The sequence below is a fragment of the Pseudophryne corroboree genome, chromosome 3 (genome assembly GCF_028390025.1).
Source record: "Pseudophryne corroboree isolate aPseCor3 chromosome 3, aPseCor3.hap2, whole genome shotgun sequence".
NCBI classification, from domain to species: domain Eukaryota; kingdom Metazoa; phylum Chordata; class Amphibia; order Anura; family Myobatrachidae; genus Pseudophryne; species Pseudophryne corroboree.
In genome coordinates, this window is record NC_086446.1 from 112,781,063 (window position 1) to 112,801,062 (window position 20,000).

At 41.4% G+C, this 20,000-nt stretch overlaps 68 non-coding genes and 21 pseudogenes across 68 annotated transcripts in view; all 89 read left to right on the forward strand.

Annotated features, from left to right (window-relative positions):
• The window catches only part of LOC135069567 (5S ribosomal RNA), a 119-nt gene extending 35 nt beyond the window's left edge, over positions 1 to 84 (forward strand). Inside the window, exon 1 of the ribosomal RNA XR_010255747.1 lies at positions 1 to 84. This exon is cut by the window's left edge and continues 35 nt beyond it. This is a non-coding gene — a ribosomal RNA (5S ribosomal RNA).
• Positions 85 to 191: 107 nt separating this feature from the next.
• On the forward strand, positions 192 to 310 carry LOC135067012 (5S ribosomal RNA). Its single transcript, XR_010253242.1, has one exon. It is a non-coding gene; the product is annotated as a 5S ribosomal RNA (ribosomal RNA).
• Positions 311 to 417: 107 nt separating this feature from the next.
• On the forward strand, positions 418 to 536 carry LOC135065144 (5S ribosomal RNA). Its single transcript, XR_010251432.1, has one exon. It is a non-coding gene; the product is annotated as a 5S ribosomal RNA (ribosomal RNA).
• A 107-nt stretch (positions 537 to 643) lies between these two features.
• On the forward strand, positions 644 to 762 carry LOC134889941 (5S ribosomal RNA; annotated as a pseudogene).
• A 107-nt stretch (positions 763 to 869) lies between these two features.
• On the forward strand, positions 870 to 988 carry LOC135068146 (5S ribosomal RNA). Its single transcript, XR_010254352.1, has one exon. It is a non-coding gene; the product is annotated as a 5S ribosomal RNA (ribosomal RNA).
• Positions 989 to 1,095: 107 nt separating this feature from the next.
• LOC134887288 (5S ribosomal RNA) lies at positions 1,096 to 1,214 on the forward strand (annotated as a pseudogene).
• A 107-nt stretch (positions 1,215 to 1,321) lies between these two features.
• Positions 1,322 to 1,440, forward strand: LOC135068026 (5S ribosomal RNA). The gene has a single exon (XR_010254236.1). It is a non-coding gene; the product is annotated as a 5S ribosomal RNA (ribosomal RNA).
• Positions 1,441 to 1,547: 107 nt separating this feature from the next.
• On the forward strand, positions 1,548 to 1,666 carry LOC135062712 (5S ribosomal RNA). Its single transcript, XR_010249059.1, has one exon. It is a non-coding gene; the product is annotated as a 5S ribosomal RNA (ribosomal RNA).
• A 107-nt stretch (positions 1,667 to 1,773) lies between these two features.
• On the forward strand, positions 1,774 to 1,893 carry LOC134896297 (5S ribosomal RNA; annotated as a pseudogene).
• A 107-nt stretch (positions 1,894 to 2,000) lies between these two features.
• On the forward strand, positions 2,001 to 2,119 carry LOC134885716 (5S ribosomal RNA). Its single transcript, XR_010169825.1, has one exon. It is a non-coding gene; the product is annotated as a 5S ribosomal RNA (ribosomal RNA).
• A 107-nt stretch (positions 2,120 to 2,226) lies between these two features.
• LOC135062118 (5S ribosomal RNA) lies at positions 2,227 to 2,345 on the forward strand. The gene has a single exon (XR_010248476.1). It is a non-coding gene; the product is annotated as a 5S ribosomal RNA (ribosomal RNA).
• Positions 2,346 to 2,452: 107 nt separating this feature from the next.
• On the forward strand, positions 2,453 to 2,571 carry LOC135065155 (5S ribosomal RNA). Its single transcript, XR_010251443.1, has one exon. It is a non-coding gene; the product is annotated as a 5S ribosomal RNA (ribosomal RNA).
• A 107-nt stretch (positions 2,572 to 2,678) lies between these two features.
• Positions 2,679 to 2,797, forward strand: LOC134901722 (5S ribosomal RNA). Its single transcript, XR_010175205.1, has one exon. It is a non-coding gene; the product is annotated as a 5S ribosomal RNA (ribosomal RNA).
• Positions 2,798 to 2,904: 107 nt separating this feature from the next.
• Positions 2,905 to 3,024, forward strand: LOC134889806 (5S ribosomal RNA; annotated as a pseudogene).
• A 107-nt stretch (positions 3,025 to 3,131) lies between these two features.
• LOC134886021 (5S ribosomal RNA) lies at positions 3,132 to 3,250 on the forward strand. Its single transcript, XR_010170118.1, has one exon. It is a non-coding gene; the product is annotated as a 5S ribosomal RNA (ribosomal RNA).
• A 107-nt stretch (positions 3,251 to 3,357) lies between these two features.
• On the forward strand, positions 3,358 to 3,476 carry LOC135066239 (5S ribosomal RNA). Its single transcript, XR_010252492.1, has one exon. It is a non-coding gene; the product is annotated as a 5S ribosomal RNA (ribosomal RNA).
• Positions 3,477 to 3,583: 107 nt separating this feature from the next.
• Positions 3,584 to 3,702, forward strand: LOC135065166 (5S ribosomal RNA). The gene has a single exon (XR_010251454.1). It is a non-coding gene; the product is annotated as a 5S ribosomal RNA (ribosomal RNA).
• Positions 3,703 to 3,809: 107 nt separating this feature from the next.
• LOC135066928 (5S ribosomal RNA) lies at positions 3,810 to 3,928 on the forward strand. The gene has a single exon (XR_010253161.1). It is a non-coding gene; the product is annotated as a 5S ribosomal RNA (ribosomal RNA).
• A 107-nt stretch (positions 3,929 to 4,035) lies between these two features.
• Positions 4,036 to 4,154, forward strand: LOC135069568 (5S ribosomal RNA). The gene has a single exon (XR_010255748.1). It is a non-coding gene; the product is annotated as a 5S ribosomal RNA (ribosomal RNA).
• Positions 4,155 to 4,261: 107 nt separating this feature from the next.
• On the forward strand, positions 4,262 to 4,380 carry LOC135067013 (5S ribosomal RNA). Its single transcript, XR_010253243.1, has one exon. It is a non-coding gene; the product is annotated as a 5S ribosomal RNA (ribosomal RNA).
• Positions 4,381 to 4,487: 107 nt separating this feature from the next.
• Positions 4,488 to 4,606, forward strand: LOC134900708 (5S ribosomal RNA). Its single transcript, XR_010174216.1, has one exon. It is a non-coding gene; the product is annotated as a 5S ribosomal RNA (ribosomal RNA).
• Positions 4,607 to 4,713: 107 nt separating this feature from the next.
• Positions 4,714 to 4,832, forward strand: LOC135068147 (5S ribosomal RNA). Its single transcript, XR_010254353.1, has one exon. It is a non-coding gene; the product is annotated as a 5S ribosomal RNA (ribosomal RNA).
• A 107-nt stretch (positions 4,833 to 4,939) lies between these two features.
• Positions 4,940 to 5,058, forward strand: LOC134891685 (5S ribosomal RNA). Its single transcript, XR_010171488.1, has one exon. It is a non-coding gene; the product is annotated as a 5S ribosomal RNA (ribosomal RNA).
• A 107-nt stretch (positions 5,059 to 5,165) lies between these two features.
• LOC135066240 (5S ribosomal RNA) lies at positions 5,166 to 5,284 on the forward strand. The gene has a single exon (XR_010252493.1). It is a non-coding gene; the product is annotated as a 5S ribosomal RNA (ribosomal RNA).
• Positions 5,285 to 5,391: 107 nt separating this feature from the next.
• LOC135065179 (5S ribosomal RNA) lies at positions 5,392 to 5,510 on the forward strand. Its single transcript, XR_010251466.1, has one exon. It is a non-coding gene; the product is annotated as a 5S ribosomal RNA (ribosomal RNA).
• A 107-nt stretch (positions 5,511 to 5,617) lies between these two features.
• On the forward strand, positions 5,618 to 5,736 carry LOC135061872 (5S ribosomal RNA). Its single transcript, XR_010248239.1, has one exon. It is a non-coding gene; the product is annotated as a 5S ribosomal RNA (ribosomal RNA).
• A 107-nt stretch (positions 5,737 to 5,843) lies between these two features.
• On the forward strand, positions 5,844 to 5,962 carry LOC135069569 (5S ribosomal RNA). The gene has a single exon (XR_010255749.1). It is a non-coding gene; the product is annotated as a 5S ribosomal RNA (ribosomal RNA).
• Positions 5,963 to 6,069: 107 nt separating this feature from the next.
• Positions 6,070 to 6,188, forward strand: LOC135067014 (5S ribosomal RNA). Its single transcript, XR_010253244.1, has one exon. It is a non-coding gene; the product is annotated as a 5S ribosomal RNA (ribosomal RNA).
• Positions 6,189 to 6,295: 107 nt separating this feature from the next.
• On the forward strand, positions 6,296 to 6,414 carry LOC135059424 (5S ribosomal RNA). The gene has a single exon (XR_010245826.1). It is a non-coding gene; the product is annotated as a 5S ribosomal RNA (ribosomal RNA).
• A 107-nt stretch (positions 6,415 to 6,521) lies between these two features.
• On the forward strand, positions 6,522 to 6,640 carry LOC135068148 (5S ribosomal RNA). Its single transcript, XR_010254354.1, has one exon. It is a non-coding gene; the product is annotated as a 5S ribosomal RNA (ribosomal RNA).
• A 107-nt stretch (positions 6,641 to 6,747) lies between these two features.
• Positions 6,748 to 6,866, forward strand: LOC135068149 (5S ribosomal RNA). The gene has a single exon (XR_010254355.1). It is a non-coding gene; the product is annotated as a 5S ribosomal RNA (ribosomal RNA).
• Positions 6,867 to 6,973: 107 nt separating this feature from the next.
• On the forward strand, positions 6,974 to 7,093 carry LOC134889460 (5S ribosomal RNA; annotated as a pseudogene).
• Positions 7,094 to 7,201: 108 nt separating this feature from the next.
• Positions 7,202 to 7,320, forward strand: LOC134902012 (5S ribosomal RNA). The gene has a single exon (XR_010175489.1). It is a non-coding gene; the product is annotated as a 5S ribosomal RNA (ribosomal RNA).
• Positions 7,321 to 7,427: 107 nt separating this feature from the next.
• On the forward strand, positions 7,428 to 7,546 carry LOC135070922 (5S ribosomal RNA). The gene has a single exon (XR_010257069.1). It is a non-coding gene; the product is annotated as a 5S ribosomal RNA (ribosomal RNA).
• A 107-nt stretch (positions 7,547 to 7,653) lies between these two features.
• Positions 7,654 to 7,772, forward strand: LOC135059543 (5S ribosomal RNA). Its single transcript, XR_010245945.1, has one exon. It is a non-coding gene; the product is annotated as a 5S ribosomal RNA (ribosomal RNA).
• A 107-nt stretch (positions 7,773 to 7,879) lies between these two features.
• Positions 7,880 to 7,998, forward strand: LOC134887296 (5S ribosomal RNA; annotated as a pseudogene).
• A 108-nt stretch (positions 7,999 to 8,106) lies between these two features.
• On the forward strand, positions 8,107 to 8,225 carry LOC135065190 (5S ribosomal RNA). The gene has a single exon (XR_010251477.1). It is a non-coding gene; the product is annotated as a 5S ribosomal RNA (ribosomal RNA).
• A 107-nt stretch (positions 8,226 to 8,332) lies between these two features.
• On the forward strand, positions 8,333 to 8,451 carry LOC135069771 (5S ribosomal RNA). The gene has a single exon (XR_010255953.1). It is a non-coding gene; the product is annotated as a 5S ribosomal RNA (ribosomal RNA).
• A 107-nt stretch (positions 8,452 to 8,558) lies between these two features.
• Positions 8,559 to 8,677, forward strand: LOC135068403 (5S ribosomal RNA). Its single transcript, XR_010254606.1, has one exon. It is a non-coding gene; the product is annotated as a 5S ribosomal RNA (ribosomal RNA).
• Positions 8,678 to 8,784: 107 nt separating this feature from the next.
• LOC134887857 (5S ribosomal RNA) lies at positions 8,785 to 8,903 on the forward strand (annotated as a pseudogene).
• A 107-nt stretch (positions 8,904 to 9,010) lies between these two features.
• On the forward strand, positions 9,011 to 9,129 carry LOC134901125 (5S ribosomal RNA). The gene has a single exon (XR_010174618.1). It is a non-coding gene; the product is annotated as a 5S ribosomal RNA (ribosomal RNA).
• A 107-nt stretch (positions 9,130 to 9,236) lies between these two features.
• Positions 9,237 to 9,355, forward strand: LOC134891109 (5S ribosomal RNA; annotated as a pseudogene).
• Positions 9,356 to 9,462: 107 nt separating this feature from the next.
• On the forward strand, positions 9,463 to 9,581 carry LOC134889756 (5S ribosomal RNA; annotated as a pseudogene).
• A 107-nt stretch (positions 9,582 to 9,688) lies between these two features.
• Positions 9,689 to 9,807, forward strand: LOC135059662 (5S ribosomal RNA). The gene has a single exon (XR_010246059.1). It is a non-coding gene; the product is annotated as a 5S ribosomal RNA (ribosomal RNA).
• A 107-nt stretch (positions 9,808 to 9,914) lies between these two features.
• Positions 9,915 to 10,033, forward strand: LOC134896199 (5S ribosomal RNA; annotated as a pseudogene).
• Positions 10,034 to 10,140: 107 nt separating this feature from the next.
• LOC134886181 (5S ribosomal RNA) lies at positions 10,141 to 10,259 on the forward strand. Its single transcript, XR_010170272.1, has one exon. It is a non-coding gene; the product is annotated as a 5S ribosomal RNA (ribosomal RNA).
• A 107-nt stretch (positions 10,260 to 10,366) lies between these two features.
• On the forward strand, positions 10,367 to 10,485 carry LOC135067307 (5S ribosomal RNA). The gene has a single exon (XR_010253527.1). It is a non-coding gene; the product is annotated as a 5S ribosomal RNA (ribosomal RNA).
• Positions 10,486 to 10,592: 107 nt separating this feature from the next.
• Positions 10,593 to 10,711, forward strand: LOC135067332 (5S ribosomal RNA). The gene has a single exon (XR_010253551.1). It is a non-coding gene; the product is annotated as a 5S ribosomal RNA (ribosomal RNA).
• Positions 10,712 to 10,818: 107 nt separating this feature from the next.
• Positions 10,819 to 10,937, forward strand: LOC135065202 (5S ribosomal RNA). Its single transcript, XR_010251488.1, has one exon. It is a non-coding gene; the product is annotated as a 5S ribosomal RNA (ribosomal RNA).
• Positions 10,938 to 11,044: 107 nt separating this feature from the next.
• LOC134900793 (5S ribosomal RNA) lies at positions 11,045 to 11,163 on the forward strand. Its single transcript, XR_010174297.1, has one exon. It is a non-coding gene; the product is annotated as a 5S ribosomal RNA (ribosomal RNA).
• Positions 11,164 to 11,270: 107 nt separating this feature from the next.
• On the forward strand, positions 11,271 to 11,389 carry LOC134888876 (5S ribosomal RNA; annotated as a pseudogene).
• Positions 11,390 to 11,496: 107 nt separating this feature from the next.
• LOC134885373 (5S ribosomal RNA) lies at positions 11,497 to 11,615 on the forward strand. Its single transcript, XR_010169488.1, has one exon. It is a non-coding gene; the product is annotated as a 5S ribosomal RNA (ribosomal RNA).
• Positions 11,616 to 11,722: 107 nt separating this feature from the next.
• LOC134891546 (5S ribosomal RNA) lies at positions 11,723 to 11,841 on the forward strand (annotated as a pseudogene).
• A 107-nt stretch (positions 11,842 to 11,948) lies between these two features.
• Positions 11,949 to 12,067, forward strand: LOC135065213 (5S ribosomal RNA). The gene has a single exon (XR_010251499.1). It is a non-coding gene; the product is annotated as a 5S ribosomal RNA (ribosomal RNA).
• A 107-nt stretch (positions 12,068 to 12,174) lies between these two features.
• Positions 12,175 to 12,293, forward strand: LOC135061797 (5S ribosomal RNA). Its single transcript, XR_010248167.1, has one exon. It is a non-coding gene; the product is annotated as a 5S ribosomal RNA (ribosomal RNA).
• A 107-nt stretch (positions 12,294 to 12,400) lies between these two features.
• On the forward strand, positions 12,401 to 12,519 carry LOC135065224 (5S ribosomal RNA). The gene has a single exon (XR_010251510.1). It is a non-coding gene; the product is annotated as a 5S ribosomal RNA (ribosomal RNA).
• A 107-nt stretch (positions 12,520 to 12,626) lies between these two features.
• LOC134888575 (5S ribosomal RNA) lies at positions 12,627 to 12,745 on the forward strand (annotated as a pseudogene).
• Positions 12,746 to 12,852: 107 nt separating this feature from the next.
• On the forward strand, positions 12,853 to 12,971 carry LOC134891547 (5S ribosomal RNA; annotated as a pseudogene).
• A 107-nt stretch (positions 12,972 to 13,078) lies between these two features.
• On the forward strand, positions 13,079 to 13,197 carry LOC135070772 (5S ribosomal RNA). The gene has a single exon (XR_010256925.1). It is a non-coding gene; the product is annotated as a 5S ribosomal RNA (ribosomal RNA).
• Positions 13,198 to 13,304: 107 nt separating this feature from the next.
• Positions 13,305 to 13,423, forward strand: LOC134888576 (5S ribosomal RNA; annotated as a pseudogene).
• Positions 13,424 to 13,530: 107 nt separating this feature from the next.
• LOC134891548 (5S ribosomal RNA) lies at positions 13,531 to 13,649 on the forward strand (annotated as a pseudogene).
• A 107-nt stretch (positions 13,650 to 13,756) lies between these two features.
• Positions 13,757 to 13,875, forward strand: LOC135065236 (5S ribosomal RNA). Its single transcript, XR_010251521.1, has one exon. It is a non-coding gene; the product is annotated as a 5S ribosomal RNA (ribosomal RNA).
• A 107-nt stretch (positions 13,876 to 13,982) lies between these two features.
• LOC134900794 (5S ribosomal RNA) lies at positions 13,983 to 14,101 on the forward strand. The gene has a single exon (XR_010174298.1). It is a non-coding gene; the product is annotated as a 5S ribosomal RNA (ribosomal RNA).
• Positions 14,102 to 14,208: 107 nt separating this feature from the next.
• LOC135066834 (5S ribosomal RNA) lies at positions 14,209 to 14,327 on the forward strand. The gene has a single exon (XR_010253072.1). It is a non-coding gene; the product is annotated as a 5S ribosomal RNA (ribosomal RNA).
• Positions 14,328 to 14,434: 107 nt separating this feature from the next.
• Positions 14,435 to 14,552, forward strand: LOC134891379 (5S ribosomal RNA; annotated as a pseudogene).
• Positions 14,553 to 14,659: 107 nt separating this feature from the next.
• Positions 14,660 to 14,778, forward strand: LOC134887932 (5S ribosomal RNA; annotated as a pseudogene).
• A 107-nt stretch (positions 14,779 to 14,885) lies between these two features.
• On the forward strand, positions 14,886 to 15,004 carry LOC134895301 (5S ribosomal RNA; annotated as a pseudogene).
• Positions 15,005 to 15,111: 107 nt separating this feature from the next.
• On the forward strand, positions 15,112 to 15,230 carry LOC135070434 (5S ribosomal RNA). Its single transcript, XR_010256600.1, has one exon. It is a non-coding gene; the product is annotated as a 5S ribosomal RNA (ribosomal RNA).
• Positions 15,231 to 15,337: 107 nt separating this feature from the next.
• Positions 15,338 to 15,456, forward strand: LOC135064706 (5S ribosomal RNA). The gene has a single exon (XR_010251008.1). It is a non-coding gene; the product is annotated as a 5S ribosomal RNA (ribosomal RNA).
• A 107-nt stretch (positions 15,457 to 15,563) lies between these two features.
• LOC134891206 (5S ribosomal RNA) lies at positions 15,564 to 15,682 on the forward strand (annotated as a pseudogene).
• Positions 15,683 to 15,789: 107 nt separating this feature from the next.
• Positions 15,790 to 15,908, forward strand: LOC135067333 (5S ribosomal RNA). Its single transcript, XR_010253552.1, has one exon. It is a non-coding gene; the product is annotated as a 5S ribosomal RNA (ribosomal RNA).
• Positions 15,909 to 16,015: 107 nt separating this feature from the next.
• On the forward strand, positions 16,016 to 16,134 carry LOC135065248 (5S ribosomal RNA). Its single transcript, XR_010251532.1, has one exon. It is a non-coding gene; the product is annotated as a 5S ribosomal RNA (ribosomal RNA).
• A 107-nt stretch (positions 16,135 to 16,241) lies between these two features.
• On the forward strand, positions 16,242 to 16,360 carry LOC134887227 (5S ribosomal RNA; annotated as a pseudogene).
• A 107-nt stretch (positions 16,361 to 16,467) lies between these two features.
• Positions 16,468 to 16,586, forward strand: LOC134902124 (5S ribosomal RNA). Its single transcript, XR_010175598.1, has one exon. It is a non-coding gene; the product is annotated as a 5S ribosomal RNA (ribosomal RNA).
• A 107-nt stretch (positions 16,587 to 16,693) lies between these two features.
• LOC135065260 (5S ribosomal RNA) lies at positions 16,694 to 16,812 on the forward strand. Its single transcript, XR_010251543.1, has one exon. It is a non-coding gene; the product is annotated as a 5S ribosomal RNA (ribosomal RNA).
• A 107-nt stretch (positions 16,813 to 16,919) lies between these two features.
• LOC134902013 (5S ribosomal RNA) lies at positions 16,920 to 17,038 on the forward strand. The gene has a single exon (XR_010175490.1). It is a non-coding gene; the product is annotated as a 5S ribosomal RNA (ribosomal RNA).
• A 107-nt stretch (positions 17,039 to 17,145) lies between these two features.
• Positions 17,146 to 17,264, forward strand: LOC135065766 (5S ribosomal RNA). The gene has a single exon (XR_010252038.1). It is a non-coding gene; the product is annotated as a 5S ribosomal RNA (ribosomal RNA).
• Positions 17,265 to 17,371: 107 nt separating this feature from the next.
• LOC135070232 (5S ribosomal RNA) lies at positions 17,372 to 17,490 on the forward strand. The gene has a single exon (XR_010256403.1). It is a non-coding gene; the product is annotated as a 5S ribosomal RNA (ribosomal RNA).
• A 107-nt stretch (positions 17,491 to 17,597) lies between these two features.
• Positions 17,598 to 17,716, forward strand: LOC134902125 (5S ribosomal RNA). The gene has a single exon (XR_010175599.1). It is a non-coding gene; the product is annotated as a 5S ribosomal RNA (ribosomal RNA).
• Positions 17,717 to 17,823: 107 nt separating this feature from the next.
• On the forward strand, positions 17,824 to 17,942 carry LOC135065271 (5S ribosomal RNA). Its single transcript, XR_010251554.1, has one exon. It is a non-coding gene; the product is annotated as a 5S ribosomal RNA (ribosomal RNA).
• A 107-nt stretch (positions 17,943 to 18,049) lies between these two features.
• Positions 18,050 to 18,168, forward strand: LOC135063922 (5S ribosomal RNA). The gene has a single exon (XR_010250242.1). It is a non-coding gene; the product is annotated as a 5S ribosomal RNA (ribosomal RNA).
• A 107-nt stretch (positions 18,169 to 18,275) lies between these two features.
• Positions 18,276 to 18,394, forward strand: LOC135066937 (5S ribosomal RNA). The gene has a single exon (XR_010253170.1). It is a non-coding gene; the product is annotated as a 5S ribosomal RNA (ribosomal RNA).
• Positions 18,395 to 18,501: 107 nt separating this feature from the next.
• On the forward strand, positions 18,502 to 18,620 carry LOC135068655 (5S ribosomal RNA). The gene has a single exon (XR_010254850.1). It is a non-coding gene; the product is annotated as a 5S ribosomal RNA (ribosomal RNA).
• A 107-nt stretch (positions 18,621 to 18,727) lies between these two features.
• LOC135065503 (5S ribosomal RNA) lies at positions 18,728 to 18,846 on the forward strand. The gene has a single exon (XR_010251783.1). It is a non-coding gene; the product is annotated as a 5S ribosomal RNA (ribosomal RNA).
• Positions 18,847 to 18,953: 107 nt separating this feature from the next.
• Positions 18,954 to 19,072, forward strand: LOC134884736 (5S ribosomal RNA). Its single transcript, XR_010168873.1, has one exon. It is a non-coding gene; the product is annotated as a 5S ribosomal RNA (ribosomal RNA).
• A 107-nt stretch (positions 19,073 to 19,179) lies between these two features.
• Positions 19,180 to 19,298, forward strand: LOC135065283 (5S ribosomal RNA). Its single transcript, XR_010251566.1, has one exon. It is a non-coding gene; the product is annotated as a 5S ribosomal RNA (ribosomal RNA).
• A 107-nt stretch (positions 19,299 to 19,405) lies between these two features.
• On the forward strand, positions 19,406 to 19,523 carry LOC135065574 (5S ribosomal RNA). The gene has a single exon (XR_010251852.1). It is a non-coding gene; the product is annotated as a 5S ribosomal RNA (ribosomal RNA).
• A 107-nt stretch (positions 19,524 to 19,630) lies between these two features.
• On the forward strand, positions 19,631 to 19,749 carry LOC135059664 (5S ribosomal RNA). Its single transcript, XR_010246062.1, has one exon. It is a non-coding gene; the product is annotated as a 5S ribosomal RNA (ribosomal RNA).
• Positions 19,750 to 19,856: 107 nt separating this feature from the next.
• On the forward strand, positions 19,857 to 19,975 carry LOC135065296 (5S ribosomal RNA). The gene has a single exon (XR_010251578.1). It is a non-coding gene; the product is annotated as a 5S ribosomal RNA (ribosomal RNA).
• Positions 19,976 to 20,000: the final 25 nt, after the last annotated feature.

A 20,000-nucleotide genomic window follows, 5' to 3' on the forward strand; every position in this document is an offset into this window, starting at 1 on the left:
CATCTGATCTTGGAAGCTAAGCAGTGTTGGGCCTGGTTAGTACTTGGATGGGAGACCACCTGGGAATACAAGGTGCTGTAGATATTTTTATACTACGTACACCGTTCTGTTGATGCATTCCATTTTCAAACATATTCATTTATGAACCAGTAGTTAGAAGTAGAAAAGTACTAACAGAAACCATATAGGTCATCTACAGCCACACCACACTGGATATGCCCAATCTCATCTGATCTTGGAAGCTAAGCAGTGTTGGGTCTGGTTAGTACTTGGATGGGAGACCACCTGGGAATACAAGGTGCTGTAGATATTTTTATACTGCCAACACCGTTCTGTTGATGCATTCAATTTTCAAATGTATTCATTTGTGAACCAGTAGTTAGAAGTAGAAAAGTTCAAACAGAAACCACAAAGCTCATCTACAGCCACACCACACTGGATACGCCCAATCTCATCTGATCTTGGAAGCTAAGCAGTGTTGGGCCTGGTTAGTACTTGGATGGGAGACCACCTGGGAATACAAGGTGCTGTAGATATTTTTATACTACCAACACCGTTCTGTTGATGCATTCCATTTTCAAACTTATTCATTTATGAACCAGTAGTTAGAAGTAGAAAAGTACTAACAGAAACCATAAAGCTCTTCTATAGCCACACCACACTGGATATGCCCAATCTCATCTGATCTTGGAAGCTAAGCAGTGTTTGGCCTGGTTAGTACTTGGATGGGAGACCACCTGGGAATACAAGGTGCTGTAGATATTTTTGTACTACCAACACCGTTCTGTTGATGCATTCCATTTTCAAACTTATTCATTTATGAACCAGTAGTTAGAAGTAGAAAAGTACTAACAGAAACCATAAAGCTCTTCTATAGCCACACCACACTGGATATGCCCAATCTCATCTGATCTTGGAAGCTAAGCAGTGTTGGGCCTGGTTAGTACTTGGATGGGAGACCACCTGGGAATACAAGGTGCTGTAGATATTTTTGAACTACCAACACCGTTCTGTTGATGCATTCCATTTTCAAACGTATTCATTTATGAACCAGTAGTTAGAAGTAGAAAAGTACTAACAGAAACCATAAAGCTCTTCTACAGCCACACCACACTGGATATGCCCAATCTCATCTGATCTTGGAAGCTAAGCAGTGTTGGGCCTGGTTAGTAATTGGATGGGAGACCACCTGGGAATACAAGGTGCTGTAGATATTTTTATACTGCCAACACCGTTCTGTTGATGCATTCCATTTTCAAACGTATTCATTTATGAACCAGTAGTTAGAAGTAGAAAAGTTATAACAGAAACTACAAAGCTCATCTACAGCCACACCACACTGGATATGCCCAATCTCATCTGATCTTGGAAGCTAAGCAGTGTTGGTCCTGGTTAGTACTTGGATGGGAGACCACCTGGGAATACAAGGTGCTGTAGATAATTTTATACTGCCAACACCGTTCTGTTGATGCATTCCATTTTAAAATGTATTCATTTATGAACCAGTAGTTAGAAGTAGAAAAGTTCTAACAGAAACCAGAAAGTTCATCTACAGCAACACCACACTGGATACACCCAATCTCATCTGATCTTGGAAGCTAAGCAGTGTTGGGCCTGGTTAGTACTTGGATGGGATACCACCTGAGAATACAAGGTGCTGTAGATATTTTTATACTATCAACACCGTTCTGTTGATGCATTCCATTTTCAAACGTATTCATTTATGAACCAGTAGTTAGAAGTAGAAAAGTACTAACAGAAACCATAAAGCTCTTCTACAGCCACACCACACTGGATATGCCCAATCTCATCTGATCTTGAAAGCCAATCAGTGTTGGTCCTGGTCAGTACTTGGATGGGAGACCACCTGGGAATACATAGGTGCTGTAGATATTTTTATACTGCCAACACCGTTCTGTTGATGCATTCCATTTTCAAACGTATTCATTTATGAACCAGTAGTTAGAAGTAGAAAAGTTCTAACAGAAACCACAAAGCTTATCTACAGCCACACCACACTGGATACGCCCAATCTCATGTGATCTAGGAAGCTAAGCAGTGTTGGGCCTGATTAGTACTTGGATGGGAGACCACCTGGGAAAACAAGGTGCTGTAGATATTTTTATACTACGTACACCGTTCTGTTGATGCTTTCCATTTTCAAACGTATTCATTTATGAACCAGTAGTTAGAAGTAGAAAAGTTCTAACAGAAACCATAAAGCTCATCTACAGCCACACCACACTGGATACGCCCAATCTCATCTGATCTTGGAAGCTAAGCAGTGTTGGGTCTGGTTAGTACTTGGATGGGAGACCACCTGGGAATACAAGGTGCTGTAGATATTTTTATACTGCCAACACCGTTCTGTTGATGTATTCAGTTTTCAAATGTATTCATTTATGAACCAGTAGTTAGATGTAGAAAAGTTCAAACAGAAACCACAAAGCTCATCTACAGCCACACCACACTGGATACGCCCAATCTCATCTGATCTTGGAAGCTAAGCAGTGTTGGGCCTGGTTAGTACTTGGATGGGAGACCACCTGGGAATACAAGGTGCTGTAGATATTTTTATACTACGTACACCGTTCTGTTGATGCATTCCATTTTCAAACGTATTCATGTATGAACCAGTAGTTAGAAGTAGAAAAGTTCTAACAGAAACCACAAAGCTTATCTACAGCCACACCACACTGGATACGCCCAATCTCATCTGATCTTGGAAGCTAAGCAGTGTTGGGCCTGGTTAGTACTTGGATGGGAGACCACCCGGGAATACAAGGTGCTGTAGATATTTTTGTACTACCAACACCGTTCTGTTGATGCATTCCATTTTCAAACGTATTCATTTATGAACCAGTAGTTAGAAGTAGAAAAGTACTAACAGAAACCATAAAGCTCTTCTACAGCCACACCACACTGGATATGCCCAATCTCATCTGATCTTGGAAGCTAAGCAGTGTTGGGTCTGGTTAGTACTTGGATGGGAGACCACCTGGGAATACGTAGGTGCTGTAGATATTTTTATACTGCCAACACCGTTCTGTTGATGCATTCCATTTTCAAACCTATTCATTTATGAACCAGTAGTTAGAAGTAGAAAAGTTCTAACAGAAACCACAAAGCTCATCTACAGCCACACAACACTGGATACGCCCAATCTCATCTGATCTAGGAAGCTAAGCAGTGTTGGGCCTGGTTAGTACTTAGATGGGAGACCACCTGGGAATACTAGGTGCTGTAGATAATTTTATACTGCCAACACCGTTCTGTTGATGCATTCCATTTTAAAACTTATTCATTTATGAACCAGTAGTTAGAGGTAGAAAAGTTCTAACAGAAACCAGAAAGTTCATCTACAGCAACACCACACTGGATACGCCCAATCTCATCTGATCTTGGAAGCTAAGCAGTGTTGGGCCTGGTTAGTACTTGCATGGGAGACCACCTGGGAATACAAGGTGCTGTAGATATTTTTATACTGCCAACAACGTTCTGTTGATGCATTCCATTTTCAAACCTATTCATTTATGAACCAGTAGTTAGAAGTAGAAAAGTTCTAACAGAAACCACAAAGCTCATCTACAGCCACACCACACTGGATACGCCCAATCTCATCTGATCTTGGAAGCTAAGCAGTGTTGGGCCTGGTTAGTACTTGGATGGGAGACCACCTGGGAATACAAGGTGCTGTAGATATTTTTATACTGCCAACACCGTTCTGTTGATGCATTCCATTTTCAAATGTATTCATTTATGAACCAGTAGTTAGAAGTAGAAAAGTTCTAACAGAAACTGCAAATCTCATCTACAGCCACACCACACTGGATATGCCCAATCTCATCTGATCTTGGAAGCTAAGCAGTGTTGGGCCTGGTTAGTATTTGGATGGGAGACCACCTGGGAATACAAGGTGCTGTAGATATTTTTATACTACGTACACCGTTCTGTTGATGCATTCCATTTTCAAACGTATTCATTTATGAACCAGTAGTTAGAAGTAGAAAAGTACTAACAGAAACCATAAAGCTCTTCTACATCCACACCACACTGGATACGCCCAATCTCATCTGATCTTGGAAGCTAAGCAGTGTTGGGCCTGGTTAGTACTTGGATGGGAGACCACCTGGGAATACAAGGTGCTGTAGATATTTTTATACTACGTACACCGTTCTGTTGATGCATTCCATTTTCAAACATATTCATTTATGAACCAGTAGTTAGAAGTAGAAAAGTACTAACAGAAACCATATAGGTCATCTACAGCCACACCACACTGGATATGCCCAATCTCATCTGATCTTGGAAGCTAAGCAGTGTTGGGTCTGGTTAGTACTTGGATGGGAGACCACCTGGGAATACAAGGTGCTGTAGATATTTTTATACTGCCAACACCGTTCTGTTGATGCATTCAATTTTCAAATGTATTCATTTATGAACCAGTAGTTAGAAGTAGAAAAGTACAAACAGAAACCACAAAGCTCATCTACAGCCACACCACACTGGATACTCCCAATCTCATCTGATCTTGGAAGCTAAGCAGTGTTGGGCCTGGTTAGTACTTGGATGGGAGACCACCTGGGAATACAAGGTGCTGTAGATATTTTTATACTACCAACACCGTTCTGTTGATGCATTCCATTTTCAAACTTATTCATTTATGAACCAGTAGTTAGAAGTAGAAAAGTACTAACAGAAACCATAAAGCTCTTCTATAGCCACACCACACTGGATATGCCCAATCTCATCTGATCTTGGAAGCTAAGCAGTGTTGGGCCTGGTTAGTACTTGGATGGGAGACCACCTGGGAATACAAGGTGCTGTAGATATTTTTATACTGCCAACAACGTTCTGTTGATGCATTCCATTTTCAAACCTATTCATTTATGAACCAGTAGTTAGAAGTAGAAAAGTTCTAACAGAAACCACAAAGCTCATCTACAGCCACACCACACTGGATACGCCCAATCTCATCTGATCTTGGAAGCTAAGCAGTGTTGGGCCTGGTTAGTACTTGGATGGGAGACCACCTGGGAATACTAGGTGCTGTAGATAATTTTATACTGCCAACACCGTTCTGTTGATGCATTCCATTTTAAAACTTATTCATTTATGAACCAGTAGTTAGAGGTACAAAAGTTCTAACAGAAACCAGAAAGTTCATCTACAGCAACACCACACTGGATACGCCCAATCTCATCTGATCTTGGAAGCTAAGCAGTGTTGGGCCTGGTTAGTACTTGCATGGGAGACCACCTGGGAATACAAGGTGCTGTAGATATTTTTATACTGCCAACAACGTTCTGTTGATGCATTCCATTTTCAAACCTATTCATTTATGAACCAGTAGTTAGAAGTAGAAAAGTTCTAACAGAAACCACAAAGCTCATCTACAGCCACACCACACTGGATACGCCCAATCTCATCTGATCTTGGAAGCTAAGCAGTGTTGGGCCTGGTTAGTACTTGGATGGGAGACCACCTGGGAATACAAGGTGCTGTAGATATTTTTATACTGCCAACACCGTTCTGTTGATGCATTCCATTTTCAAATGTATTCATTTATGAACCAGTAGTTAGAAGTAGAAAAGTTCTAACAGAAACTGCAAAGCTCATCTACAGCCACACCACACTGGATACGCCCAATCTCATCTGATCTTGGAAGCTAAGCAGTGTTGGGCCTGGTTAGTATTTGGATGGGAGACCACCTGGGAATACAAGGTGCTGTAGATATTTTTATACTACGTACACCGTTCTGTTGATGCATTCCATTTTCAAACGTATTCATTTATGAACCAGTAGTTAGAAGTAGAAAAGTACTAACAGAAACCATAAAGCTCTTCTACATCCACACCACACTGGATACGCCCAATCTCATCTGATCTTGGAAGCTAAGCAGTGTTGGGCCTGGTTAGTACTTGGATGGGAGACCACCTGGGAATACAAGGTGCTGTAGATATTTTTATACTACGTACACCGTTCTGTTGATGCATTCCATTTTCAAACATATTCATTTATGAACCAGTAGTTAGAAGTAGAAAAATACTAACAGAAACCATATAGGTCATCTACAGCCACACCACACTGGATATGCCCAATCTCATCTGATCTTGGAAGCTAAGCAGTGTTGGGTCTGGTTAGTACTTGGATGGGAGACCACCTGGGAATACAAGGTGCTGTAGATATTTTTATACTGCCAACACCGTTCTGTTGATGCATTCAATTTTCAAATGTATTCATTTATGAACCAGTAGTTAGAAGTAGAAAAGTACAAACAGAAACCACAAAGCTCATCTACAGCCACACCACACTGGGTACGCCCAATCTCATCTGATCTTGGAAGCTAAGCAGTGTTGGGCCTGGTTAGTACTTGGATGGGAGACCACCTGGGAATACAAGGTGCTGTAGATATTTTTATACTACCAACACCGTTCTATTGATGCATTCCATTTTCAAACTTATTCATTTATGAACTAGTAGTTAGAAGTAGAAAAGTACTAACAGAAACCATAAAGCTCTTCTATAGCCACACCACACTGGATATGCCCAATCTCATCTGATCTTGGAAGCTAAGCAGTGTTGGGCCTGGTTAGTACTTGGATGGGAGACCACCTGGGAATACAAGGTGCTGTAGATATTTTTGTACTACCAACACCGTTCTGTTGATGCATTCCATTTTCAAACTTATTCATTTATGAACCAGTAGTTAGAAGTAGAAAAGTACTAACAGAAACCATAAAGCTCTTCTATAGCCACACCACACTGGATATGCCCAATCTCATCTGATCTTGGAAGCTAAGCAGTGTTGGGCCTGGTTAGTACTTGGATGGGAGACCACCTGGGAATACAAGGTGCTGTAGATATTTTTGTACTACCAACACCGTTCTGTTGATGCATTCCATTTTCAAACGTATTCATTTATGAACCAGTAGTTAGAAGTAGAAAAGTACTAACAGAAACCATAAAGCTCTTCTACAGCCACACCACACTGGATATGCCCAATCTCATCTGATCTTGGAAACTAAGCAGTGTTGGGTCTGGTTAGTACTTGGATGGGAGACCACCTGGGAATACGTAGGTGCTGTAGATAATTTTTATACTGCCAACACCGTTCTGTTGATGCATTCCATTTTCAAACCTATTCATTTATGAACCAGTAGTTAGAAGTAGAAAAGTTCTAACAGAAACTACAAAGCTCATCTACAGCCACACCACACTGGATACGCCCAATCTCATCTGATCTTGGAAGCTAAACAGTGTTGGGCCTGGTTAGTACTTGGATGGGAGACCACCTGGGAATACAAGGTGCTGTAGATATTTTTATACTACCAACACCGTTCTGTTGATGCATTCCATTTTCAAACATATTCATTTATGAACCAGTAGTTAGAAGTAGAAAAGTTCTAACAGAAACGACAAAGCTCATCTACAGCCACACCACACTGGATACGCCCAATCTCATCTGATCTAGGAAGCTAAGCAGTGTTGGGCCTGGTTAGTACTTGGATGGGAGACCACCTGGGAATACAAGGTGCTGTAGAAATTTTTATACTACCAACACCGTTCTGTTGATGCATTCCATTTTCAAACTTATTTATTTATGAACCAGTAGTTAGAAGTAGAAAAGTACTAACTGAAACCATAAAGCTCTTCTACAGCCACACCACACTGGATACGCCCAATCTCATCTGATCTTGGAAGCTAAGCAGTGTTGGGCCTGGTTAGTACTTGGATGGGAGACCACCTGGGAATACAAGGTGCTGTAGATAATTTTATACTGCCAACACCGTTCTGTTGATGCATTCCATTTTAAAACTTATTCATTTATGAACCAGTAGTTAGAGGTAGAAAAGTTCTAACAGAAACCAGAAAGTTCATCTACAGCAACACCATACTGGATACGCCCAATCTCATATGATCTTGGAAGCTAAGCAGTGTTGGGCCTGGTTAGTACTTGCATGGGAGACCACCTGGGAATACAAGGTGCTGTAGATATTTTTATACTGCCAACAACGTTCTGTTGATGCATTCCATTTTCAAACCTATTCATTTATGAACCAGTAGTTAGTAAGTAGAAAAGTTCTAACAGAAACCACAAAGCTCATCTACAGCCACACCACACTGGATACGCCCAATCTCATCTGATCTTGGAAGCTAAGCAGTGTTGGGCCTGGTTAGTACTTGGATGGGAGACCACCTGGGAATACAAGGTGCTGTAGATATTTTTATACTGCCAACACCGTTCTGTTGATGCATTCCATTTTCAAACGTATTCATCTATGAACCAGTAGTTAGAAGTAGAAAAGTTCTAACAGAAACCACAAAGCTCATCTACAGCCACACCACACTGGATATGCCCAATCTCATCTGATCTTGGAAGCTAAGCAGTGTTGGGCCTGGTTAGTACTTGGATGGGAGACCACCTGGGGATACAAGGTGCTGTAGATATTTTTATACTGCCAACACCGTTCTGTTGATGCATTCCATTTTAAAACGTATTCATTTATGAACCAGTAGTTAGAAGTAGAAAAGTTCTAACAGAAACCAGAAAGTTCATCTACAGCAATACCACACTGGATACGCCCAATCTCATCTGATCTTGGAAGCTAAGCAGTGTTGGGCCTGGTTAGTACTTGGATGGGAGACCACCTGGGGATATAAGGTGCTGTAGATATTTTTATACTGCCAACACCGTTCTGTTGATGCATTCCATTTTAAAACGTATTCATTTATGAACCAGTAGTTAGAAGTAGAAAAGTTCTAACAGAAACCAGAAAGTTCATCTACAGCAACGCCACACTGGATACGCCCAATCTCATCTGATCTTGGAAGCTCAGCAGTGTTGGGCCTGGTTAGTACTTGGATGGGAGACCACCTGGGAATACAAGGTGCTGTAGATATTTTTATACTGCCAACACCATTCTGTTGATGCATTCCATTTTCAAACGTATTCATTTATGAACCAGTAGTTAGAAGTAGAAAAGTTCTAACAGAAACCACAAAGCTCATCTACAGCCACACCACACTGGATACGCCCAATCTCATCTGATCTTGGAAGCTAAGCAGTGTTGGGCCTGTTTAGTACTTGGATGGGAGACCACCTGGGAATACAAGGTGCTGTAGATATTTTTATACTACCAACACCGTTCTGTTGATGCATTCCATTTTCAAACGTTTTCATTTATGAACCAGTAGTTAGAAGTAGAAAAGTTCTAACAGAAACCATAAAGCTCATCTGCAGCCACAGCACACTGGATACGCCCAATCTCATCTGATCTTGGAAGCTAAGCAATGTTGGGCTTGGTTAGTACTTGGATGGGAGACCACCTGGGAATACAAGGTGCTGTAGATATTTTTATACTACCAACACCGTTCTGTTGATGCATTCCATTTTCAAACGTATTCATTTATGAACCAGTAGTTAGAAGTAGAAAAGTACTAACAGAAACCATAAAGCTCTTCTACAGCCACACCACACTGGATATGCCCAATCTCATCTGATCTTGGAAGCTAAGCAGTGTTGGGCCTGGTTAGTACTTGTATGGGAGACCACCTGGGAATACAAGGTGCGGTAGATAATTTTATACTGCCAACACCGTTCTGTTGATGCATTCCATTTTAAAACGTATTCATTTATGAACCAGTAGTTAGAAGTAGAAAAGTTCTAACAGAAACCAGAAAGTTCATCTACAGCAACACCACACTGGATACGCCCAATCTCATCTGATCTTGGAAGCTAAGCAGTGTTGGGCCTGGTTAGTACTTGGATGGGAGACCACCTGGGAATACAAGGTGCTGTAGATATTTTTATACTGCCAACACCGTTCTGTTGATGCATTCCATTTTCAAATGTATTCATTTATGAACAAGTAGATAGAAGTAGAAAAGTTCTAACAGAAACTACAAAGCTCATCTACAGCCACACCACACTGGATACGCCCAATCTCATCTGATCTTGGAAGCTAAGCAATGTTGGGTCTGATTAGTACTTGGATGGGAGACCACCCAGTGATACAAGGTGCTGTAGATATTTTTATACTGCCAACACCGTTCTGTTGATGCATTCCATTTTCAAACGTTTTCATTTATGAACCAGTAGTTAGAAGTAGAAAAGTTCTAACAGAAACCACAAAGCTCATCTCCAGCCACAGCACACTGGATACACCCAATCTCATCTGATCTTGGAAGCTAAGCAGTGTTGGGCCTGGTTAGTACTTGGATGGGAGACCACCTGGGAATACAAGGTGCTGTAGATATTTTTATACTGCCAACACCAGTCTGTTGATGCATTCCATTTTCAAATGTTTTCATTTATGAACCAGTAGTTAGAAGTAGAAAAGTTCTAACAGAAACCATAAAGCTCATCTACAGCCACACCACACTGGATACGCCCAATCTCATCTGATCTTGAAAGCTAAGCAGTGTTGGGCCTGGTTAGTACTTGGATGGGAGACCACCTAGGAATACAAGGTGCTGTAGATATTTTTATACTGCCAACACCGTTCTGTTGATGCATTCAATTTTCAAATGTATTCATTTATGAACCAGTAGTTAGAAGTAGAAAAGTTCTAACAGAAACCAGAAAGTTCATCTACAGCAACACCACACTGGATACGCCCAATCTCATCTGATCTTGGAAGCTAAGCAGTGTTGGGTCTGGTTAGTACTTGGATGGGAGACCACCTGGGAATACAAGGTGCTGTAGATATTTTTATACTGCCAACACCGTTCTGTTGATGCATTCCATTTTCAAACGTATTCATTTATGAACCAGTAGTTAGAAGTAGAAAAGTTCTAACAGAAACCACAAAGCTCATCTACAGCCACACCACACTGGATACGCCCAATCTCATCTGATCTTGGAAGCTAAGCAGTGTTGGGCCTGGTTAGTACTTGGATGGGAGACCACCTGGGAATACAAGGTGCTGTAGATATTTTTATACTGCCAACACCGTTCTGTTGATGCATTCCATTTTCAAACGTATTCATTTATGAACCAGTAGTTAGAAGTAGAAAAGTTCTAACAGAAACCACAAAGCTCATCTACAGCCACACCGCACTGGATACGCCCAATCTCATCTGATCTTGGAAGCTAAGCAGTGTTGGGCCTGGTTAGTACTTGGATGGGAGACCACCTGGGAATACAAGGTGCTGTAGATATTTTTATACTGCCAACACCGTTCTGTTGATGCATTCCATTTTCAAACGTTTTCATTTATGAACCAGTAGTTAGAAGTAGAAAAGTTCTAACAGAAACCACAAAGCTCATCTCCAGCCACAGCACACTGGATACGCCCAATCTCATCTGATCTTGGAAGCTAAGCAGTGTTGGGCCTGGTTAGTACTTGGATGGGAGACCACCTGGGAATACAAGGTGCTGTAGATATTTTTATACTGCCAACACCGGTCTGTTGATGCATTCCATTTTCAAACGTTTTCATTTATGAACCAGTAGTTAGAAGTAGAAAAGTTCTAACAGAAACCATAAAGCTCATCTACAGCCACACCACACTGGATACGCCCAATCTCATCTGATCTTGGAAGCTAAGCAGTGTTGGGCCTGGTTAGTACTTGGATGGGAGGTCACCTAGGAATACAAGGTGCTGTAGATATTTTTATACTGCCAACACCGTTCTGTTGATGCATTCAATTTTCAAATGTATTCATTTATGAACCAGTAGTTAGAAGTAGAAAAGTTCTAACAGAAACCAGAAAGTTCATCTACAGCAACACCACACTGGATACGCCCAATGTCATCTGATCTTGGAAGCTAAGCAGTGTTGGGTCTGGTTAGTACTTGGATGGGAGACCACCTGGGAATACAAGGTGCTGTAGATATTTTTATACTGCCAACACCGTTCTGTTGATGCATTCCATTTTCAAACGTATTCATTTATGAACCAGTAGTTAGAAGTAGAAAAGTTCTAACAGAAACCACAAAGCTCATCTACAGCCACACCACACTGGATACGCCCAATCTCATCTGATCTTGGAAGCTAAGCAGTGTTGGGCCTGGTTAGTACTTGGATGGGAGACCACCTGGGAATACAAGGTGCTGTAGATATTTTTATACTGCCAACACCGTTCTGTTGATGCATTCCATTTTCAAACGTATTCATTTATGAACCAGTAGTTAGAAGTAGAAAAGTTCTAACAGAAACCACAAAGCTCATCTACAGCCACACCGCACTGGATACGCCCAATCTCATCTGATCTTGGACGCTAAGCAGTGTTGGGCCTGGTTAGTACTTGGATGGGAGACCACCTGGGAATACAAGGTGCTGTAGATATTTTTATACTGCCAACACCGTTCTGTTGATGCATTTCATTTTCAAACGTATTCATTTATGAACCAGTAGTTAGAAGTAGAAAAGTTCTAATAGAAACCATAAAGCTCATCTACAGCCACACCACACTGGATACGCCCAATCTCATCTGATCTTGGAAGCTAAGCAGTGTTGGGCCTGGTTAGTACTTGGATGGGAGACCACCTGGGAATACAAGGTGCTGTAGATATTTTTATACTGCCAACACCGTTCTGTTGATACATTCCATTTTCAAATGTATTCATTTATGAACCAGTAGTTAAAAGTAGAAAAGTTCTAACAGAAACCACAAAGCTCATCTACAGCCACACCACACTGGATACGCCCAATCTCATCTGATCTTGGAAGCTAAGCAGTTTTGTGCCTGGTTAGTACTTGGATGGGAGACCACCTGGGAATACAAGGTGCTGTAGATATTTTTATACTGCCAACACCGTTCTGTTGATGCATTTCATTTTCAAACGTATTCATTTATGAACCAGTAGTTAGAAGTAGAAAAGTTCTAACAGAAACCAGAAAGTTCATCTACAGCAACACCACACTGGATACGCCCAATGTCATCTGATCTTGGAAGCTAAGCAGTGTTGGGTCTGGTTAGTACTTGGATGGGAGACCACCTGGGAATACAAGGTGCTGTAGATATTTTTATACTGCCAACACCGTTCTGTTGATGCATTCCATTTTCAAACGTATTCATTTATGAACCAGTAGTTAGAAGTAGAAAAGTTCTAACAGAAACCACAAAGCTCATCTACAGCCACACCACACTGGATACGCCCAATGTCATCTGATCTTGGAAGCTAAGCAGTGTTGGGCCTGGTTAGTACTTGGATGGGAGACCACCTGGGAATACAAGGTGCTGTAGATATTTTTATACTGCCAACACCGTTCTGTTGATACATTCCATTTTCAAATGTATTCATTTATGAACCAGTAGTTACAAGTAGAAAAGTTCTAACAGAAAACACAAAGCTCATCTACAGCCACACCACACTGGATACGCCCAATCTCATCTGATCTTGGAAGCTAAGCAGTTTTGTGCCTGGTTAGTACTTGGATGGGAGACCACCTGGGAATACAAGGTGCTGTAGATATTTTTATACTGCCAACACCGTTCTGTTGATGCATTTCATTTTCAAACGTATTCATTTATGAACCAGTAGTTAGAAGTAGAAAAGTTCTAACAGAAACCAGAAAGTTCATCTACAGCAACACCACACTGGATACGCCCAATGTCATCTGATCTTGGAAGCTAAGCAGTGTTGGGTCTGGTTAGTACTTGGATGGGAGACCACCTGGGAATACAAGGTGCTGTAGATATTTTTATACTGCCAACACCGTTCTGTTGATGCATTCCATTTTCAAACGTATTCATTTATGAACCAGTAGTTAGAAGTAGAAAAGTTCTAACAGAAACCACACAGCTCATCTACAGCCACACCACACTGGATACGCCCAATCTCATCTGATCTTGGAAGCTAAGCAGTGTTGGGCCTGGTTAGTACTTGGATGGGAGACCACCTGGGAATACAAGGTGCTGTAGATATTTTTATACTGCCAACACCGTTCTGTTGATGCATTCCATTTTCAAACGTATTCATTTATGAACCAGTAGTTAGAAGTAGAAAAGTTCTAACAGAAACCACAAAGCTCATCTACAGCCACACCGCACTGGATACGCCCAATCTCATCTGATCTTGGAAGCTAAGCAGTGTTGGGCCTGGTTAGTACTTGGATGGGAGACCACCTGGGAATACAAGGTGCTGTAGATATTTTTATACTGCCAACACCGTTCTGTTGATGCATTTCATTTTCAAACGTATTCATTTATGAACCAGTAGTTAGAAGTAGAAAAGTTCTAATAGAAACCATAAAGCTCATCTACAGCCACACCACACTGGATACGCCCAATCTCATCTGATCTTGCAAGCTAAGCAGTGTTGGGCCTGGTTAGTACTTGGATGGGAGACCACCTGGGAATACAAGGTGCTGTAGATATTTTTATACTGCCAACACCGTTCTGTTGATACATTCCATTTTCAAATGTATTCATTTATGAACCAGTAGTTAGAAGTAGAAAAGTTCTAACAGAAACCACAAAGCTCATCTACAGCCACACCACACTGGATACGCCCAATCTCATCTAATCTTGGAAGCTAAGCAGTGTTGGCCTGGTTAGTACGTGGATGGGAGACCACCTGGGAATACAAGGTGCTGTAGATATTTTTATACTGCCAACACCGTTCTGTTGATGCATTCCATTTTCAAACGTTTTCATTTATGAACCAGTAGTTAGAAGTAGAAAAGTTCTAACAGAAACCACAAAGCTCATCTACAGCCACACCACACTGGATACGCCCAATCTCATCTGATCTTGGAAGCTAAGCAGTGTTGGGCCTGGTTAGTACTTGTATGGGAGACCACCCGGTAATACAAGGTGCTGTAGATATTTTTATACTGCCAACACCGTTCTGTTGATGCATTCCATTTTCAAACGTATACATTTATGAACCAGTAGTTAGAAGTAGAAAAGTTCTAACAGAAACAACAAAGCTCATCTACAGCCACAGCACACTGGATACGCCCAATCTCATCTAATCTTGGAAGCTAAGCAGTGTTGGGTCTGGTTAGTACTTGCATGGGAGACCACCTAGGAATACAAGGTGCTGTAGATATTTTTATACTGCCAACACCGTTCTGTTGATGCATTCAATTTTCAAATGTTTTCATTTATGAACCAGTAGTTAGAAGTAGAAAAGTTCTAACAGAAACCACTAAGCTCATCTACAGCAACACCACACTGGATACGCCCAATCTCATCTGATCTTGGAAGCTAAGCAGTGTTGGGTCTGGTTAGTACTTGGTTGGGAGACCACCTGGGAATACAAGGTGCTGTAGATATTTTTATACTGCCAACACCGTTCTGTTGATGCATTCCATTTTCAAACGTATTCATTTATGAACCAGTAGTTAGAAGTAGAAAAGTTCTAACAGAAACCACAAAGCTCATCTACAGCCACACCACACTGGATACACCCAATCTCATCTGATCTTGGAAGCTAAGCAGTGTTGGGCCTGGTTAGTACTTGGATGGGAGACCACCTGGGAATACAAGGTGCTGTAGATATTTTTATACTGCCAACACCGTTCTGTTGATGCATTCCATTTTCAAACGTATTCATTTATGAACCAGTAGTTAGAAGTAGAAAAGTTCTAACAGAAACCAGAAAGTTCATCTACAGCAACACCACACTGGATACGCCCAATCTCATCTGATCTTGGAAGCTAAGCAGTGTTGGGTCTGGTTAGTACTTGGATGGGAGACCACCCGGTAATACAAGGTGCTGTAGATATTTTTATACTGCCAACACCGTTCTGTTGATGCATTCAATTTTCAAATGTATTCATTTATGAACCAGTAGTTAGAAGTAGAAAAGTTCTAACAGAAACCAGAAAGTTCATCTACAGCAACACCACACTGGATACGCCCAATCTCATCTGATCTTGGAAGCTAAGCAGTGTTGGGTCTGGTTAGTACTTGGATGGGAGACCACCTGGGAATACAAGGTGCTGTAGATATTTTTATACTGCCAACACCGTTCTGTTGATGCATTCCATTTTCAAACGTATTCATTTATGAACCAGTAGTTAGAAGTAGAAAAGTTCTAACAGAAACCACAAAGCTCATCTACAGCCACACCACACTGGATACGCCCAATCTCATCTGATCTTGGAAGCTAAGCAGTGTTGGGCCTGGTTAGTACTTGGATGGGAGACCACCTGGGAATACAAGGTGCTGTAGATATTTTTATACTGCCAACACCGTTCTGTTGATGCATTCCATTTTCAAACGTATTCATTTATGAAACAGTAGTTAGACGTAGAAAAGTTCTAACAGAAACCAGAAAGTTCATCTACAGCAACACCACACTGGATACGCCCAATCTCATCTGATCTTGGAAGCTAAGCAGTGTTGGGCCTGGTTAGTACTTGGATGGGAGACCACCCGGTAATACAAGGTGCTGTAGATATTTTTATACTGCCAACACCGTTCTGTTGATGCATTCCATTTTCAAACGTATTCATTTATGAACCAGTAGTTAGAAGTAGAAAAGTTCTAACAGAAACCACAGAGCTCATTTACAGCCACACCACACTGGATACGCCCAATCTCATCTGATCTTGGAAGCTAAGCAGTGTTGGGCCTGGTTAGTACTTGGATGGGAGACCACCTGGGAATACAAGGTGCTGTAGATATTTTTATACTACCAACACCGTTCTGTTGATGCATTCCATTTTCAAACGTATTCATTTATGAACCAGTAGTTAGAAGTAGAAAAGTTCAAACAGAAACCACAAAGCTCATCTACAGCCACACCACACTGGATACGCCCAATCTCATCTGATCTTGGAAGCTAAGCAGTGTTGGGCCTGGTTAGTACTTGGATGGGAGACCACCTGGGAATACAAGGTGCTGTAGATATTTTTATACTGCCAACACCGTTCTGTTGATGCATTCCATTTTCAAACTTATTCATTTATGAACCAGTAGTTAGAAGTAGAAAAGTTCTAACAGAAACCACAAAGCTCATCTACAGCCACACCACACTGGATACGCCCAATCTCATCTGATCTTGGAAGCTAAACAGTGTTGGGCCTGGTTAGTACTTGGATGGGAGACCACCTGGGAATACAAGGTGCTGTAGATATTTTTATACTGCCTACACCGTTCTGTTGATGCATTCCATTTTCAAACGTATTCATTTATGAAACAGTAGTTAGAAGTAGAAAAGTTCTAACAGAAACCACAAAGCTCATCTACAGCCACACCACACTGGATACGCCCAATCTCATCTGATCTTGGAAGCTAAGCAGTGTTGGGCCTGGTTAGTACTTGGATGGGAGACCACCTGGGAATACAAGGTTCTGTAGATATTTTTATACTGCCAACACCGTTCTGTTGATGCATTCCATTTTCAAACGTATTCATTTATGAACCAGTAGTTAGAAGTAGAAAAGGTTTAACAGAAACCACAAAGCTCATCTACAGCCACACCACACTGGATACGCCCAATCTCATCTGATCTTGGAAGCTAAGCAGTGTTGGGCCTGGTTAGTACTTGGATGGGAGACCACCCGGTAATACAAGGTGCTGTAGATATTTTTATACTGCCAACACCGTTCTGTTGATGCATTCCATTTTCAAACGTTTTCATTTATGAACCAGTAGTTAGAAGTAGAAAAGTTCTAACAGAAACCACAGAGCTCATTTACAGCCACACCACACTGGATACGCCCAATCTCATCTGATCTTGGAAGCTAAGCAGTGTTGGGCCTGGTTAGTACTTGGATGGGAGACCACCTGGGAATACAAGGTGCTGTAGATATTTTTATACTACCAACACCGTTCTGTTGATGCATTCCATTTTCAAACGTATTCATTTATGAACCAGTAGTTAGAAGTAGAAAAGTTCAAACAGAAACCACAAAGCTCATCTACAGCCACACCACACTGGATACGCCCAATCTCATCTGATCTTGGAAGCTAAGCAGTGTTGGGCCTGGTTAGTACTTGGATGGGAGACCACCTGGGAATACAAGGTGCTGTAGATATTTTTATACTGCCAACACCGTTCTGTTGATGCATTCCATTTTCAAACGTATTCATTTATGAACCAGTAGTTAGAAGTAGAAAAGTTCTAACAGAAACCACAAAGCTCATGTACAGCCACACCACACTGGATACGCCCAATCTCATCTGATCTTGGAAGCTAAGCAGTGTTGGGCCTGGTTAGTACTTGGATGGGAGACCACCTGGGAATACAAGGTGCTGTAGATATTTTTATACTGCCAACACCGTTCTGTTGATGTATTCCATTTTCAAACGTTTTCATATATGAACCAGTAGTTAGAAGTAGAAAAGTTCTAACAGAAACCACAAAACTCATCTACAGCCACACCACACTGGATACGCCCAATTTCATCTGATCTTGGAAGCTAAGCAGTGTTGGGCCTGGTTAGTACTTGGATGGGAGACCACCTAGGAATACAAGGTGCTGTAGATATTTTTATACTGCCAACACCGTTCTGTTGATGCATTCCATTTTCAAATGTATTCATTTATGAACCAGTAGTTAGAAGTAGAAAAGTTCTAACAGAAACCAGAACATTCATCTACAGCAACACCATATTGGATACGCCCAATCTCATCTGATCTTGGAAGCTAAGCAGTGTTGGGCCTGGTTAGTACTTGGATGGGAGACCACCTGGGAATACAAGGTGCTGTAGATATTTTTATACTGCCAACACCGTTCTGTTGATGCATTCCATTTTCAAACGTATTCATTTATGAACCAGTAGTTAGAAGTAGAAAAGTTCTAACAGAAACCACAAAGCTCATCTACAGCCACACCACACTGGATACGCCCAATCTCATCTGATCTTGGAAGCTAAGCAGTTTTGGGCCTGGTTAGTACTTGGATGGGAGACCACCTGGGAATACAAGGTGCTGTAGATATTTTTATACTGCCAACACCGTTCTGTTGATGCATTCCATTTTCAAACGTATTCATTTATGAACCAGTAGTTAGAAGTAGACAAGTTCTAACAGAAACCACAAAGCTCATCTACAGCCACACCACACTAGATACGCCCAATCTCATCTGATCTTGGAAGCTAAGCAGTATTGGGCCTGGTTAGTACTTGGATGGGAGACCACCTGGGAATACAAGGTGCTGTAGATATTTTTATACTGCCAACACCGTTCTGTTGATGCATTCCATTTTCAAACGTATTCATTTATGAACCAGTAGTTAGAAGTAGAAAAGTTCTAACAGAAACCACAAAGCTCATCTACAGCCACACCACACTGGATACGCCCAATCTCATCTGATCTTGGAAGCTAAGCAGTGTTGGGCCTGGTTAGTACTTGGATGGGAGACCACCTGGGAATACAAGGTGCTGTAGATATTTTTATACTGCCAACACCGTTCTGTTGATGCATTCAATTTTCAAATGTATTCATTTATGAACCAGTAGTTAGAAGTAGAAAAATTCAAACAGAAACCACAAAGCTCATCTACAGCCACACCACACTGGATACGCCCAATCTCATTAGATCTTGGAAGCTAAGCAGTGTTGTGCCTGGTTAGTACTTGGATGGGAGACCACCTGGGAATACAGGTGCTGTAGATATTTTTATACTGCCAACACCGTTCTGTTGATGCATTCCATTTTCAAACGTATTCATTTATGAACCAGTAGTTAGAAGTAGAAAAGTTCTAACAGAAACCAGAAAGTTCATCTACAGCAACACCACACTGGATACGCCCAATCTCATCTGATCTTGGAAGCTAAGCAGTGTTGGGCCTGGTTAGTACTTGGATGGGAGACCACCTGGGAATACAAGGTGCTGTAGATATTTTTATACTACCAACACCGTTCTGTTGATGCATTCCATTTTCAAACGTATTCATTTATGAACCAGTAGTTAGAAGTAGAATAGTTCAAACAGAAACCACAAAGCTCATCTACAGCCACACCACACTGGATACGCCCAATCTCATCTGATCTTGGAAGCTAAGCAGTGTTGGGCCTGGTTAGTACTTGGATGGGAGACCACCTGGGAATACAAGGTGCTGTAGATATTTTTATACTGCCAACACCGTTCTG